Raw genomic sequence first — 14,361 nt, forward strand, 5'->3', positions numbered from 1 at the left:
GAAAAAATAACAATAAGAAAAATACAAACAAAAGGAAGAAAGAAGAAAATTGGCCCAAAATCACTAACAGAAAAGAGACTGTTTCCATCCCTGCTGCCATGAAAACTTGAAGCGTGACCTCTCGTCGCTGAAAGGAAGATGTACTGAAACGCTGACGGTTCCTTCTGTCCGCTCTCATCCGTCGCTCCCGGTTTGGAAACAGCGTGACAACAACCGTCACAGCCTCGGGTGGGTTTTAGGGAGCGGGAGGCGGGTAGAGATGGGGGTGGCAAAGCAGGCTAGGAGAAGTTTGTGTGTGTGCCGGAACCGGAGGTGTGCAGAGAGGGATGGAGTGAGGTGGCGCACGGCAGGATGGTTCTCCCCTACCACAGCTCGCGGTAGTGGATGTCTGCTGGCTTCCCCACTTTGAGATGTCTTTACCCGACGGCCCGGCCCCACGTGGACGAGTGTCAAAGAGCGTGGGTATGGGGGGAGCTGGGGTTGCGGAAGGTAGGGGCGGGCGTGGGGAGGGGCGAGTCTCAAAAACGAGTGCGTATATACCTATAACACCCGCGTACATATATATATATATATGTGTGTGTGTGTGTGTGTGCGTGTGTGTGTGTATATGCATATATATATGGCGCAAGATGGACGTCCAGCCCGCAGCGCGGCTTCAGGAGTGGGGAGGAACTCAGCCATGCGCCGACGTAGATTTCCGCGGGCTTGACCGGGGACAGAATCCCCGCCACAGCCGCCCGGTACCGAGGCATTTCCCATTGGCAGAGCCCTTGGGGATCCGGCGGACAAAGAGAGCTCTGTGAGGAGCGAAAATAAACCAGCCCGCAGCTAACCAAGGGATTTCAGGAGAAGCCCCCAAGACTACACCAAAACAAAATTAAAAAGCAAAAAAGAAAACCAAAATCCACACCAAAAAACAAACCACAAAAACCAACCAAACAAAACCCCCACATAAACAAAACAAACAAACAAACAATAAAAACATCAAAAAGACCCAGGCAAACAACACTCCTCAAAACAAACAAACAAAAAAACTCTGACCCTGCTAAGAGTATACAGGACAGAAATACATTCGCGTGTCCACTCCCTGTCATGAGCACTGGAGTTGAGGTCCTTGAATGGAGAGGCGAGGGACGGGGGTGGTGGGGTGTGCGGCGTGTGATGCTCCTGTATGCAGCTGGTTTGCTCTGGGAAACCATGCCACGGTCCGGAGAGATGTTCTAGAACATCTCAGAGTAGGCTGAAAAAATACGTAAATAAGGCCAGAAGGAAAAACAGGAATTCGGGCTCTAGTTCAGAACACCCTTTCTTTAAAGCTGTTGGTTTGTTTCTCCGGCAGGAATTCAGGATTTCTCCTAGCTCTGAAAGTTCTCCAAACATCGTTACACAACGCCGGGAAGGTAGGAGGGGAAAGCAAGAGGAGCATAAAGATCCATTTCCCACCTTCTGCTACCCTTCTCCTTCCGATGATGATGTTGAGAGAGGGGGAACGACTGCAAAGCCGTGAGAGTGGCTTTGACTTGCAGATCGGACTGTAGCGGGAAGTGGCTTCAGCCTTCCCCACTATAGCTCTCCCACTCCTGTCTGCTTCCATTTCCTCACAGTGAGCCGAACACCGTGGTACCCGCCAAAGCATCGCTGCCCAGCAGAACAGATGCTTCGGCTATGTCTACATGCCTCTGTCATGCAGTATTTTGGGAAGGAAGAGGAGAGATTTATATAATTAAAATTGCTCAGAGTTTTGTATTTCCCGCTCGTCGGCTGATGAAAAGAAGCACCAAATAACATGCCATTTAAAATAAATCTATTAAATACAAGGCTCGGCAGTGCTCCCGGAAGGTAAGCTTTGTTTTGGGGCCGGACAAGGAGGGGCCGAGCGAACTGCTACCGCTGCTGTTGCTGCTTCCAGTGCTCATTTCAGCAGACAGAAGAGCAGCCAGGCAGACTGCTCTCCTGCGGAGAGTGCTGCCGGCTGCTCTGCCAGATCTGACTGCTCTAAGCGGCTCGGAGCTTCTCCGCGGCTGCGCCCCTGCATCACGTCCCCCATCCCCACTTCACGTTCACAGTTTAACGGCGAGGTCACGTCCACTGACGTCAGCATACTGTACGTCCGGCTAAATTTACATTTATCAAGGAAATTAGGCCATTAAAACAGGGAAGGAAAAAAGTGTGTGGGGAGGAGGGGGTGCGCGGGAAGTAGAATATGCAAATCTCGCTGTTTGGAGAAGAGAGCTCGGATTCCCGGAGCCATCGCTCCTGATGAGGACGATCCTAATGAACGGAACAAAAAATAAGGCCTCCCTTCTCCTTCCAAACATCACCATCCTCGACAACATAACAAACATCCCCGCAATGAGCGATGCGGGCCGCGGAGAAGAGCCTGGACGAGAGTGGGCGGCCCTGGGGCGTGATGTGGGCTCCGCTATCCTCCTGTCATCTTCCTCCTGTTCTTCTTGGCTCCAGCGTCCGTTGCTTTTAACACAGACGCTTATGTAAAGGTATATTTGCATTTCCCCCCCAGTATTCTGAAAGTTGTAGGCTGTCGCTTTTCATCTGGTTTCTCCTTTCTGCCCTTTTCCTTTTTTTCCCCCCCTATTTTGTGCCTGGGTTTTTTGGTTCTGTACATGTCTTTAAATCCCATTTCCTTCATGCGTCTGTTTGCGTCAGGCTGGGAAGCTCTGATATTACAAAGCAAGTTGAATAAGATGCTTATTGACTGGGTCTTGAAGGGAAAGGAGGATCTCATTGCCCTGCTCAGTTATCACACCTTCCAGCTCCGAAAAGGAAGTCTGATCACGTAATTATCTTATAAGGAAAAACGATCAAACAAACAAACAAACAAAAAACACCAAAACCACTCTGAAACATTTTAAGGTACGAGCGATATATATAGTGCGTGTAAATGGGACTGTTTCAAAAGGATTTGTGTAATCTCATTGCTAAGTGACTGCCTGAAACACCACTTACGTTTGCCTTCATTTCAAGACGTTTTTATTTCTAAATCTTTCTTTAAAGTGTGTGGACCCAGGTACGGAGAGGGATCTTTCTCTGAAGACGACATTTTCTACTCTCTGCCTTAAGTGCTATAGTGTTAAGTGCATTATATTTCATCTTAACCTATGTGGCTTTAAATCTACTACCTATTTTTTCACCAGGGGGAAAAAAATCCCGACATTTATAGATGTTATTTTAACATTGCTGTCCGATATTTGTTTTATCCGAAATTCCACAGGCCTTGAATTATATTACAAACACTGTTGCCATGTTTTGCTTTACCTTAACAGGGAAATGAAGAAAGAAGAGTAGCTTGAATATGACTAAAATCAGGAGATTACTCTCTTTTTATGATCCAGGCATACTATATTTTTAATATTATTCCATTAAAAAAAAACCCACAAAACCAAAACAAAACCAAGTAGCCCCCAAAACAAAGAAACAAACAAACAAAAAAAAAAAAAAACCAGCCCACACACACTTTAAAAAAACCCCACGAAGTCCATGCATAGATAATTAATTACACTATGAATGACTTACCTGCATGAATGTGTAGGACCAAACTGGCCCTCCCCAATGTCTGTCCTGAGTTTATATATATATATATATATATACATACACACATACTTTCCAAATAAAGAACAGCCTTTTATGCTTGGTCTTTGTCAGTCAATGCCTGTTTCACCAGCCCATATAGATGTTAATTTTTCGGCCTTCCTTATGCTATTCCCAGCACTCCAACTTCACAAGCTGTGCACTGATACGTTGCCCAGTAAAAAGTGGTCAGATGGGCATATGCAAAGCACTAAAAAAAACAAACGAAAGAAAACCACAACACCAAAGCAACAACAAAAAACATCCAGACAAAACGGAAGCCGGGAAAACCATCATCCATGAGTCTAGCTCTCTTACCTTACACATAGCAACAATTTGTGAACAAAATACCAATTCTGCACGATTTTTGCCAACAGCGGGGACTCCTGGCCCGCGGACACCAACCGAACTTCCCTCACCTCGTTTTTAATTAGCGCACGTGCACCTCTCGCTCCCCTGCGGACCCTCATTAGCATTATGAAGAGGGAGTGTGTGGGAAGTGGGAGGTGAACGCCAGTCCCTACTCGCTGAGCATCTCCCACCAACCCCCATTAAAGGAGGGGGGGGGAAAATCCCTCCCGCTGCTTGCTTACCTCGCAGAACCTGGCTAGATGGGCAGGGCCGCCCCCGAAGCACCACCTCGCACGGGATGCTGAGGGTCCATGTCGCAGTATCTCCCCCAGACACACCCCAAATCGCCCTCCCCTTCCCCGCCCTGCATTATCATACGGCGGCGGCGTTTGAATAAGCCTAGTAGGAGAAGGGGGTTTGAAGCGAAGGCAGGGGAGTGGGGCGGGCGGAACTAGGCAGCGCTGGCCGAGCTGTCTCTCCTCCGTCACTTGCCACTTGAACGTGAACTCGACGGGTGGAAAAGGAGCAATAAATATCCATCTCCCTCCACTCCCTCACACGCGTTACCCAAGGTTGGCCTTTCACATAGACGCACCCGTACGGCTTCACCCGAGGTGCCCAAAATACCACCGAAAACGGCGATTTCACGTGTAAATAAGTAAACACACACACCCAAATAAACAAACAAACAAAACCCCAAACCCAACCCCCTCAAAACACTAGCCATGCTCAAGCTTGAGTTGGCTGCTGCAGCTACGGAGATGAGACTGGGAGCCGGGTTGATAATAAGTAAATGGATGAAATACATCCATTTTCTCATCTTCTCTGCCACATCCCCCTATCCTCGTACGTTTTCCTCTCCCCCCATTTTCTCTCTTATTCTTTTATGCCCCCCCAGTGTTTTCAATACTTAGAGTTATCTTTCAATACTTAGAGTTATCTAAACAGAGTTTCCAGAGTTACACATTTTCTCCGTCGTCTCTTTAGCCCTACCAAAATATAAGTAATCAGGACTGCAAATCGCCCTTCACGTGAACATGCGCGTTTTGGCATAAAAAAAGTATTATTTTAGGGAAGAGGAGATGCAGACATAGATAAATATTGTGGTCGGGTTTAGCGGTTTTGGTTTGTTGGTTTTGTTTTGCCCGCAAGTATTTATAACTGAAATTAAAAAATGTAGAAGTTCCAATATATAATTTTAAGTTAAGCCAATGAACTTTAGCATGAGAAAACTAAAATATTTTTCTCTTAGGAAGGAAAAAAACCCTTAATTTATAGTTTTATACCTACTTAAACACAGAACCCCTACATTAATAATTTAAAATCGTTACACAAAAAGCTTTCTGTTCGGATACACACTCACGGCACCTTTGGAAAAAAATAAAGGAAACCCCAAAGTAATATTCTAGAGGTTAGAGGTGGCAAGTCAGAAGCCAAGAAGAGCGGCAGAAGAGTAAGGGAAATGAGAGCTTCAACAATTCCATCCATATTTCAAATAACGGCTAAATAGTAAGCACGCAAGCTTAACTTTTTTAAGTCAAGCTTTTTGTTAGGGGCTTTTTAGTGAGCACGCAAAACTCCAACTTCACCTCCAGCCCTGGGTGAGAGGCCTGAGCAGAAGAGTTTTCGTGCATCGAGCGATTTTGTCTGGCCGAAGGGCGACCAGACCGATTTTTCCGATGGCTCTTTAAAAAAAAAAAAAAGTTAAAAAAAAAAAAAATATATATATATAATATATATAATAACCTGTCAATAAAGACGGGGTTTGAAATGCACAGATATTTCGCAGTTTCCTATAAACTACGCCCCCGGAATAATTTAAGATGTAAACATACTTTTCCTTTTACATTTCAGTCTGGATGAGAGGTTTTTTTTCTTCTCCCTGGTTTGGCTGGACTCTAATTACGACTTGAGCAAGGGAGAAAGGTGGGTAGGACGAGGGATCAGGGGGCACCTTGATACTTTGCGTGGCATTTCCTACCCCCACTGCCCCTCGGCTGCCTGGACCTCTTGTCCGGAGGGCTCCCGGCTCCAGTCTCCAGTCCTGATCCCATTCCTGGCGGTGGTGGCGGCGGCAGAGGCACAGCGACACCCGCGGGTAGGAGCAGGCAGGAGCAGTCAGGAATGGGCAGGAACAGACAGGAGAAAACAAAATCTCCCTGTTCCCAAATCCTGGAAAGGGTAGGAACGGGGAGGAGGAGGAAGGATTTCCCTAAATCTCTGCCCCTTAAAGCCGAATCTGGGCTCTGCTCCAACAATAAAATATTTATTGCTATTATTAAGTATAAAAATATTAAGACGTTATGCTACTACGACCACCAAAATTTAATAATATTAATAAATATTAATCTTTAATAACCAATAATAACAAACATATTTTAAATATTAATAATACATAATAATATAGAGACTTGTCAAGAATAAGGATGAACGGCTACCTGCAAGCAGAGCATCCACCGTGTCTTCGGGTGATGGGCAGCACACCCGTTCCCTCCCTCCCCCCCGGTCCCTTCTGCATCTCTCCGCACCTTTCACACACGGAGGCAGAATACTCGCACCCCACCCCCGCCTCATCCCATTCCCTCTCTTCTCTTCGCATATTATTTGCTAAAATCAAAACAGAGTCTGTCTCTTTGAGTGCCGAAGAAAAGCTGGCTTACGAACCGCGGAGCAGGGAGTGGGGTGGGTGCAATGTCCCAGGGAGGGATAATATTCCTATGTTTGTCTCTGCATAACGTCCCTATTCCTTATTTAACTTGTGCCGGTGCTGCACGGGAAAGACCCTTTCCTCGGAAGCTAATCCTGCGAGGCTTTACCTTTTCACGAATCTTCCTTCCTTTTTATTTATATATGTAATTTAAAAAAAATAGAAATCGTGAAAATGAAATGTTTGATGATATTGAAAGTCTTTTTTTTTTTTTTTTTTTTTTTTTTTTTTACGAGTAAGTGAGAAGTTCTAATCGCACTAGACTGTCAGGAGGAAGACACACTCCCGAGAAGCTGGAGGTTACGTTTGATTGGACTAGCTGCCACTTCTCCCAATATTTTTTTTTTTCTCTCGTCATTTTGGTAGTTCATTAGCCGGCGTTCCGCTGAGCTGGTATGCTTCTGTAACTGATTTCCCACAACTCCTTCTAGGAATTTTGGTTGTCTAGTATCTCAGCAGGGTAGAGAAAAGAATAACCCGGCCCTTTGGGAGAATATTTGCTCTGCGTCTGCGGGAGTTGGTTTCTTCTTGTCAGCAAAAAAAAAAAAAAAAAAAAAAATAAAAATAATACTAACAATGCACTGGGCTTTTGCTGTGCACGCACGATCAACTATATGTATTAGAGTGTCGTGGCTGGTATATACGGTTCCAGAATCAGTCGTGACATATTTTGCACCACTCTACCGAGGCAAACCAACACAAATCGGTTCCATCTCCCTTGTCGTAAACCCCGAATGTAAGTTATCCACACTACTCACGGTGTAACAAGCCCGAATTATCCTTCTTAGTAAACACATCGCAGCTAAAGGACCTCCTGGGTTATCTGAGAGGTGGTCTCGCTCGAAGCAGTGGGAAAATAGGGATTAAAAGCAACGACCGAGCCCCGAGGTGCCTCAGTGCTGCCTGCCCGCCCTCGGGCCAGCGCGGGGAGAAGTGAAGGAGACTTTTGTCCGTCTGTCCTCCTGGGGTGGGTGTTGTCCTTCTGTCCCACTGACTCCCGGAACCGCCGAGGAGTGTTTTGACATTAAAATGATAAACACGAATATAGCTTCCTTCCTTCCCCACCAACTCCGCCACATAGGGCCAGGCTAGAGGCGTCGCATCCTCTTGCCGGGCCGTGCGGATGGACGGATAGACAGACGGACGGCGATGCTGGGGCCGGTTCCCACGCTCCGGCAGCATCTCCCGAGAGAGCATCGCAGTACCTTCATTAAACCCTTCCTATTCTTGTGCGCATGCTTGTCGACAAAAAGCTCCCGTGCTCTTTCAGTACATCTTCCGCTCCGGGTACCAGGGGTAGCCCCCTCCCTTTAGCGCAACTACTGTAATGCTCGCTGCCACCCCCTTTATTTTGGTTTCTCCTCTGGAAGGGGACATCTCCCGGTCTATCCACCAACCTGTGGGTGGGTGTTTAAGGAGCCCATAGACGAGCCTCTGCCCCCCACACCCCATCAGGTGATCAGCCTTGTAATCCAATGGCTTCTGTTCGTCTAAATAAGATTTGACACTGACGGTAAAATATCGGGGAGCGGGGGTGGTGGGGTGTGTGTGTATTAAGGAGAAAGGGGGATGTAGAGGAATCCCCTCTCCCGGCAGGGTTGCCTCCGCAGTTCACTTCACCGCTGCCTGGGGTTGTTGTCACTCCGTCACCTTTCCACATCCCGCTCGGCCTGGACCTCAGCTTGCTCCTTTCGGTGCTTTCAGGAGATCGGCTTGGGGATGTGCTATACCTAGCCTTGCCCGCGCTAACTCCCCGGTGCTCCCCGGAGTCCCTTGGCTCTCCTCTGGAGCCTCTACCAGAGCACCGCGGCTTGCACAGAGCCCGGGGAAGTCTTCTCCAGCCGGGTGGGGAAAAGGGAGAAGGCGATGGAAGAAGACAGACAGAGAAAGGCAGGTGGCCACGGGTGCTGCTCCAAACCAGGCTGCGACGTGGCTTCCCCCCTTCCCTTCGCCTCAGCATTTCCGATCCACTCACTTCCCCCTTCCTCAGCCACTGTGGACGGCGACACGTTTTAAGGGTCAGCCCCTCCTTCGGGACCCGCGCTCGGCAGAAAGTGGGGGGAAACTCGAATCTAGGGCCAAAAGAGTCCGAAGGAGCTCGAACGATGCTGGTCCCATCCTCTACGAATGGGGCATCGCTTCCTGTTGTTGTTATTAACGTTAATATTCCTGCTGATAATTAATTAGAGGGGGCTCTGCAAAGGGAGAGCGGCCGCCGGGGCTCGCCAAGATCGAGGACACCGGGGAAGGTCTGTCAGCTACCCTCCGAGAAAGCGATGGCTGCACATCCCTGCAACATCACCTCTGGGAAAGACAAACACCTCAGGTCTTTGTTAATTACACAGGAAAATTGATGAGTTGCGCTTCAGGAGTGCGCTGGCAGCACTTCAACGAGGTGGGGGGTGAAGGAGGGCTCGCCCCAGACCTCCTCCAAACTTTCCGTGCTGCAAGACGTACCCATTATCCTTGTCATTCCTCGTCTGAAGGCGATTTTCTACCGAAGGTCTATCGAAAACTTAGTATCTGGAGAGGATGTTGCAGCCTCTACCAGAGATCACATCCCCACTTTCTTGACGGCATCTACTCCTATTTGCTGGAGGTTTGCACGCCAGATGTTACAACACTCCAAACCTTTCTCTCTCTAACGCAAATGACAACAAAATACCGTTTGCGGTGTAGCTAATTAGAGCTGAGCGAGGTGCCTCAGTGGTTTCTGTAGGGATTATGGAAGTTTCGTTTTCGAAGAGAGTTAAAAATGGCAAACACTGATATTTACCAAGGCGTTTTGGGGTGTTTATACCTGATATATACATTACATCCCAAAAAATACTGTAATGAGATACTATATCAATAATATAAAAATAAAATAACTCATGAAATTGCATTATATTTAAACACATATTGCTCAAAAATAAAACTAAATCTTCGTTGCTTTAGCATGAATAACAAAAAAAGTATTGAAAATATTCTATATTGTGTTCAGAAATTGTCCTTAATTTAGTATTAATCTTTGTGTCATGTAAATTGATGGATATAATCAATAAGAACATCTAAGTCACACTAAACTGAGACTTACTAATATTTAAATTATGTAAATAAAATGGTCAAATAACGTTTTTTATTCTAGTTATGGAAAGGTTTTCATTTTAACTTACTTATTTTTCAAACAGAAACTAAAACGTGTTAGAACTGACTTTTTTTGCAGGTCAGAAGGGCTAATGTTAGAACCCTCTGCATGTTCTCTCTGTAGTGTGCCGCCACCTGAAGCATACAAAAATGAACAAACTAATGGTTTTGTAATGTATTCGTTTTGCTTGCTTGTTTGTTTTATATACTTTTAATTTTATTTTTCTTTATGCTGTCTATAACCACTACTGTGAGTACCAAGTGCTCACTGTCTCATACCATCCTTTCTCTGGTGTCAGCAGTGTTTTGATCTCACTCACACTAGGGTTTATCCTTTAGGACAGTTCTTAAATGCATTGAATAAATATATTAACATTTTGTTTTATTTAAAATAAGGATAAATAAAAATTGTTGTCAACTTCGAAATTTAGTTAAGCTCCTTCTGGGCAGGTCAGGTGTTTGCTATCAGTTGCTGTCAGACGGGAAGAATAAAAGCGGATTTTCAGTTATGAAATCATCACCAAATTAACCAATTTGGTCATTGAAATCAGTGCAGTTGGTTTTAAAGGGGCAGGATTTGGCCCAGGCATCCACGTTACAAGGATGTGTGGATGTTTGTTTTAAAATACAGTTCTCAGATTCATTTGTTGTTAAACTTAAGCACATATATATACATATAAGGCATATATATATCCACACACACATGTATGTATATAGACAGGTAAACATAGGGAGTTCAACTTTTCCAAATGTATTTAAGTGTGGCAAGGTTTGGTTTATTCCCAAATTTATCAGATAGTTCTGCCAGTGCAGTAGTATGAAATAAGAACAAAACCCCCCAACCAACAACAACAACAAAAACCCCACAAAAACAACAAAAACAAACCAACCAACCCCAAACAACAACAAAAAAAAAACCATCCAAACAAACAAAAAAAACCCAACAACACCACAAAACTCAAACCAAACCAAAATAAAAAAATCAATTTAAAAAAAAAAAACCCAAACTTGCCAAGAGGTTGACATAATAAAAATGGGGAGAAAACGTTTTCAATCATCCCTAATTATTTCACCTTTCCTCTAATGATTTTTATCTCTCTAACGCTCTTTATGTGAACAGTACTCCTGGGTAAAAAGTAGGCCACTCTCAAAAGTGCCTGTTTGGGCAGTGGAAACTGGAATTAGGGTGCTCACTTTGTCCTTGGCACGTCTTGTACATAATTCGGCTTAAAACAGGGCACACTCCACCCTCCTTTTTAACTAGGTGAAAACATTAATATAAAACATTGTAAGTACAAATCCCTTTCCATGTCTTCCTTCCTTCCTTCCTTCCTTCCTTCCTTCCTTCCTTCCTTCCTTCCTTCCTTCCTTCCTTCCTTCCTTCCTTCCTTCCTTCCTTCCTTCCTTCCTTCCTTCCTTCCTTCCTTCCTTCCTTCCTTCCTTCCTTCCTTCCTTCCTTCCTTCCTTTTCCTTTTTATTTTTTTCTCTTTGAGTAACTTTATACAGTCTGGCATTCCTGCAACTGGTATTCCAGCAAAACTTACAGGGAAAGGACTCCTTTCTTGAGGAAGGACCGAGTACCAAAAAGTGGCAGCAGAAAGTTTATTATGTCCTTTAGAAGCCTATTTTTAAAAGTTTGGGTGGTGTGTTGTAAAAAAAACCTGTTGAAGTAGCAAAATTTCTCTAGGGTGTGTGCTGAGCCTTATTAAAGACAGAGTAACTGGCTCCTTGCAACTGGGTGTATGAGGAGCATCAGTCAGTTCTTCCCCAGGCTTCACTGTCTCATTTCAGCTTTCATTGTTATGTTAATTTTGTTAACATAACTATGTTAATTGCATCAATAACCCTATTTAAAAACAAACAAACAAACAAAAAACCCTCAACCACAAACAAAAAAAACCTCAAACCATATTTTTTTAGGGGGAGACAGATTCTTTCCACACATGCTTATTAAAATGGGGATGATTTCCCCCAAACACTAGAAACAACAAGACAATTTTTTAAAATGTGCATAGTTGTCCTTCTTGTTGATAATTTTTTCCTGTTCCTTGGGTTATTGAATTTTCATTTGGGCTTTTGCTTTCTCTCTATCTTTTCTCTTCCTTCCTTTCTCTCTATCTTTTCTTTTCCTTCCTTTCTTCCTTCCTTCCTTTCTTTCTTTCTTTCTTTCTTTCTTTCTTTCTTTCTTTCTTTCTTTCTTTCTTTCTTTCTTTCTTTCTTTCTTTCTTTCTTTCTTTCTTTCTTTCTTCCTTTCTTCCTTTCTTCCTTTCTTCCTTTCTTCCTTTCTTCCTTTCTTCCTTTCTTCCTTTCTTCCTTTCTTCCTTTCTTCCTTTCTTCCTTTCTTCCTTTCTTCCTTTCTTCCTTTCTTCCTTTCTTTCCTTTCTTTCTTTCCCATTCTAAATAACAAACTCCACTTCCTGAACTCTGGAATTGAGGAAAAAAATGTATTATCTTCACGAGTCATTAAACCCTCACCGGTAGTGATCGTAGATCAGTTGCAAGAAAACCACCACAGGGACTTCGTGTCCCTGTAGACTCGCAGACATCCTGTAACGTGCAGCACATCAAAACTCTCTGGTCGTATGTTATTAAGCGTAGATGGTAGAGGATCACCAAATGCAAAGTTGTGTTGCGGAGGAGTTCCCAGATGAAGGTCCTATTGGGTGACGAAACCTAGCCTGTCTTGCACGGACATCTTTTACCCAGACACCAGTGACAAGTCGTTTCTTTCCTTCTTTTCCCGGGAAAAAAATTCCCCAAACCCCTCTTATCCGAACAGCAGAGTTCCCAAATCTGGAGTGGGAAAAAGCTCAGGACGCAGGAACTCCTTCCAGAAAAGCGGTACATTCCCTTTGCCTTGGTAAGAGAGAGTACCATCCAAAGCAGACACCTGTGCGAAATCATGAGACCTGGAGACACCTGCCGCCAGATCCCCTTAACACCGTGAGGGCACGCAGCCGCGATCCTCTTGCTGTCTTAGGGGCGCCCTGCCGGGACCTCTCTGCCCACCCCACCACCGAAGTACATGAAAGTCAACCCGCCAGCGTTCAGGAAAACAACGGCACTGACAACAAAAATGCGCTTTCCTCCTCCTGGCCAATGTAATACCATTTTTTCCATCCCAGTGGTAAGTGCTTCTGTCCCATTTTCAAGCCGCCCTGAGCAGGTCGGTGCCCGACCTCTCTACTCTCAGGGCCCCTGTGGAGGGTTACATATGACAATGATGTAATAATAATAGTAAATACAGAATTAATAGTATATTACTATTGTTACTTTTATCAATATTATTAATAGTAATCATCACCGTTAACATTTTCATTAGACTATTATCAATAAAACCTTATTAAAAGAAAAGGCAAAGAAACCAACCTGCGGAGCAGATCCCTGTCCCCGGCACGGAGAAACAAGTGAGCAGATGAACAGTGAGAGTGGGGAGTTAAGCTGAGAGGTCTCTAGTGGAACCCTCCGACCCCCCACCTCTCAGCGCCCCGATCAGCTCTTGGTCTCGGGTCCCGATCAGCGGGATCCGCCGCTCACCTCCGGTGAGTACGTGGAGCAGAAGCGAGCCTGGGGCGGCCGTTAACCGCGGAGGGGGACGGTAAAAGGGGCGGGAGGGTGACGAGAAAAGTAGGATGGGGAGGGCTAGGAGAAGGAGGATGAAGGATACGGGGAAGAAGGGTAGAAGGGAATGGAGAAAGAGGAAGTGGGGGACTGAAAAGGAGAATGGAGAAGGAGGATGGGAGTGATGGGGTAAGAGGATGGGGTGGCCAGGGAAGGAGGCGGAGGGAGACAGGGAAGAGGTTGAGGAGAAGGGAGAGGGAGGGAATTGGGACAGTGGGAAAGAGGATGGGGGAGACGAGGAAGGGGTTGAGAAGAATGGAGGAGTAGGATGGGGGGACAGGGTAAGAGGACGATTAGGAAGGAGGTTGGCGGGGACGGGGGAACCTGGGGTGGGGGTGTGGATGCGGCTGCACGCGCGGTGCTGCTGCCCTCTGGCGGCGCCGCGAAGCGCCGTCCAAGTCCGCACTCGCGGAGCAGCGCGGAAGAACCGGAGGCAGGTTAAGGGGAGTTTCCCCTGTTTGAAAGTTGTCTGAAAGTTTGGAAATACCACGTGGAACTGTGGCAGTGTGGCTGAGGCGGCGCACACTGTCCCGCGGATGCGGGATGGGGTGGTTGGTGCCAGGGCAGTCAGAGGTTAAAGGGAAAAAGTGGGGAAAAGAAGAAATTTGAAAGCAGTGAGGAGGGGAATGTGAAGAGAGAGGAAAGGGAGATGTGGTGGAATAAGGAGGAGAAAGGTTGCACCAAGCACGGGTGCAGAGGCAGGGACGTAGCTGAAAAATATGTGAAATTAATGTGGAAAATCACTCACAGAGGGCAAAATACCCCAGTTCTGCACTTTGTTTATTTTGTATTTTAATTTTCTCCAAAATGAATCAATTGATCTACCTATTTTACTCTCTGCTGGGCACAAGTACAGTTCTATCAGTCAGGGAATATAATTTCTGTTCCCACCTATTCCTCCCCCTTGCACCTCTGCAGCAATGTACAAATCTGTTGAAAACTTTTTAGGAAAAATTGAGTAAATGCAG

The 14,361-nt window shown here is 45.6% G+C and overlaps 1 long non-coding RNA gene across 8 annotated transcripts in view; it reads right to left on the minus strand.

Annotated features, from left to right (window-relative positions):
* The window catches only part of LOC135173436 (uncharacterized), a 212,312-nt gene extending 198,597 nt beyond the window's left edge, over positions 1-13,715 (minus strand). For 5 of the 8 annotated variants that reach the window (XR_010301332.1, XR_010301324.1, XR_010301321.1 and 2 more), the window contains exon 1: positions 13,142-13,715. This is a non-coding gene — a long non-coding RNA (uncharacterized LOC135173436). Of the gene's footprint in view, positions 1-4,181; positions 4,509-6,377; positions 6,437-13,141 lie in introns of those variants that run through there. The other 3 variants (XR_010301331.1, XR_010301327.1, XR_010301323.1) reach the window with 3 other exon arrangements.
* Between the last annotated feature and the right edge of the window lie 646 nt (positions 13,716-14,361).

The sequence above is a fragment of the Pogoniulus pusillus genome, chromosome Z (genome assembly GCF_015220805.1).
Source record: "Pogoniulus pusillus isolate bPogPus1 chromosome Z, bPogPus1.pri, whole genome shotgun sequence".
Taxonomy (NCBI): domain Eukaryota; kingdom Metazoa; phylum Chordata; class Aves; order Piciformes; family Lybiidae; genus Pogoniulus; species Pogoniulus pusillus.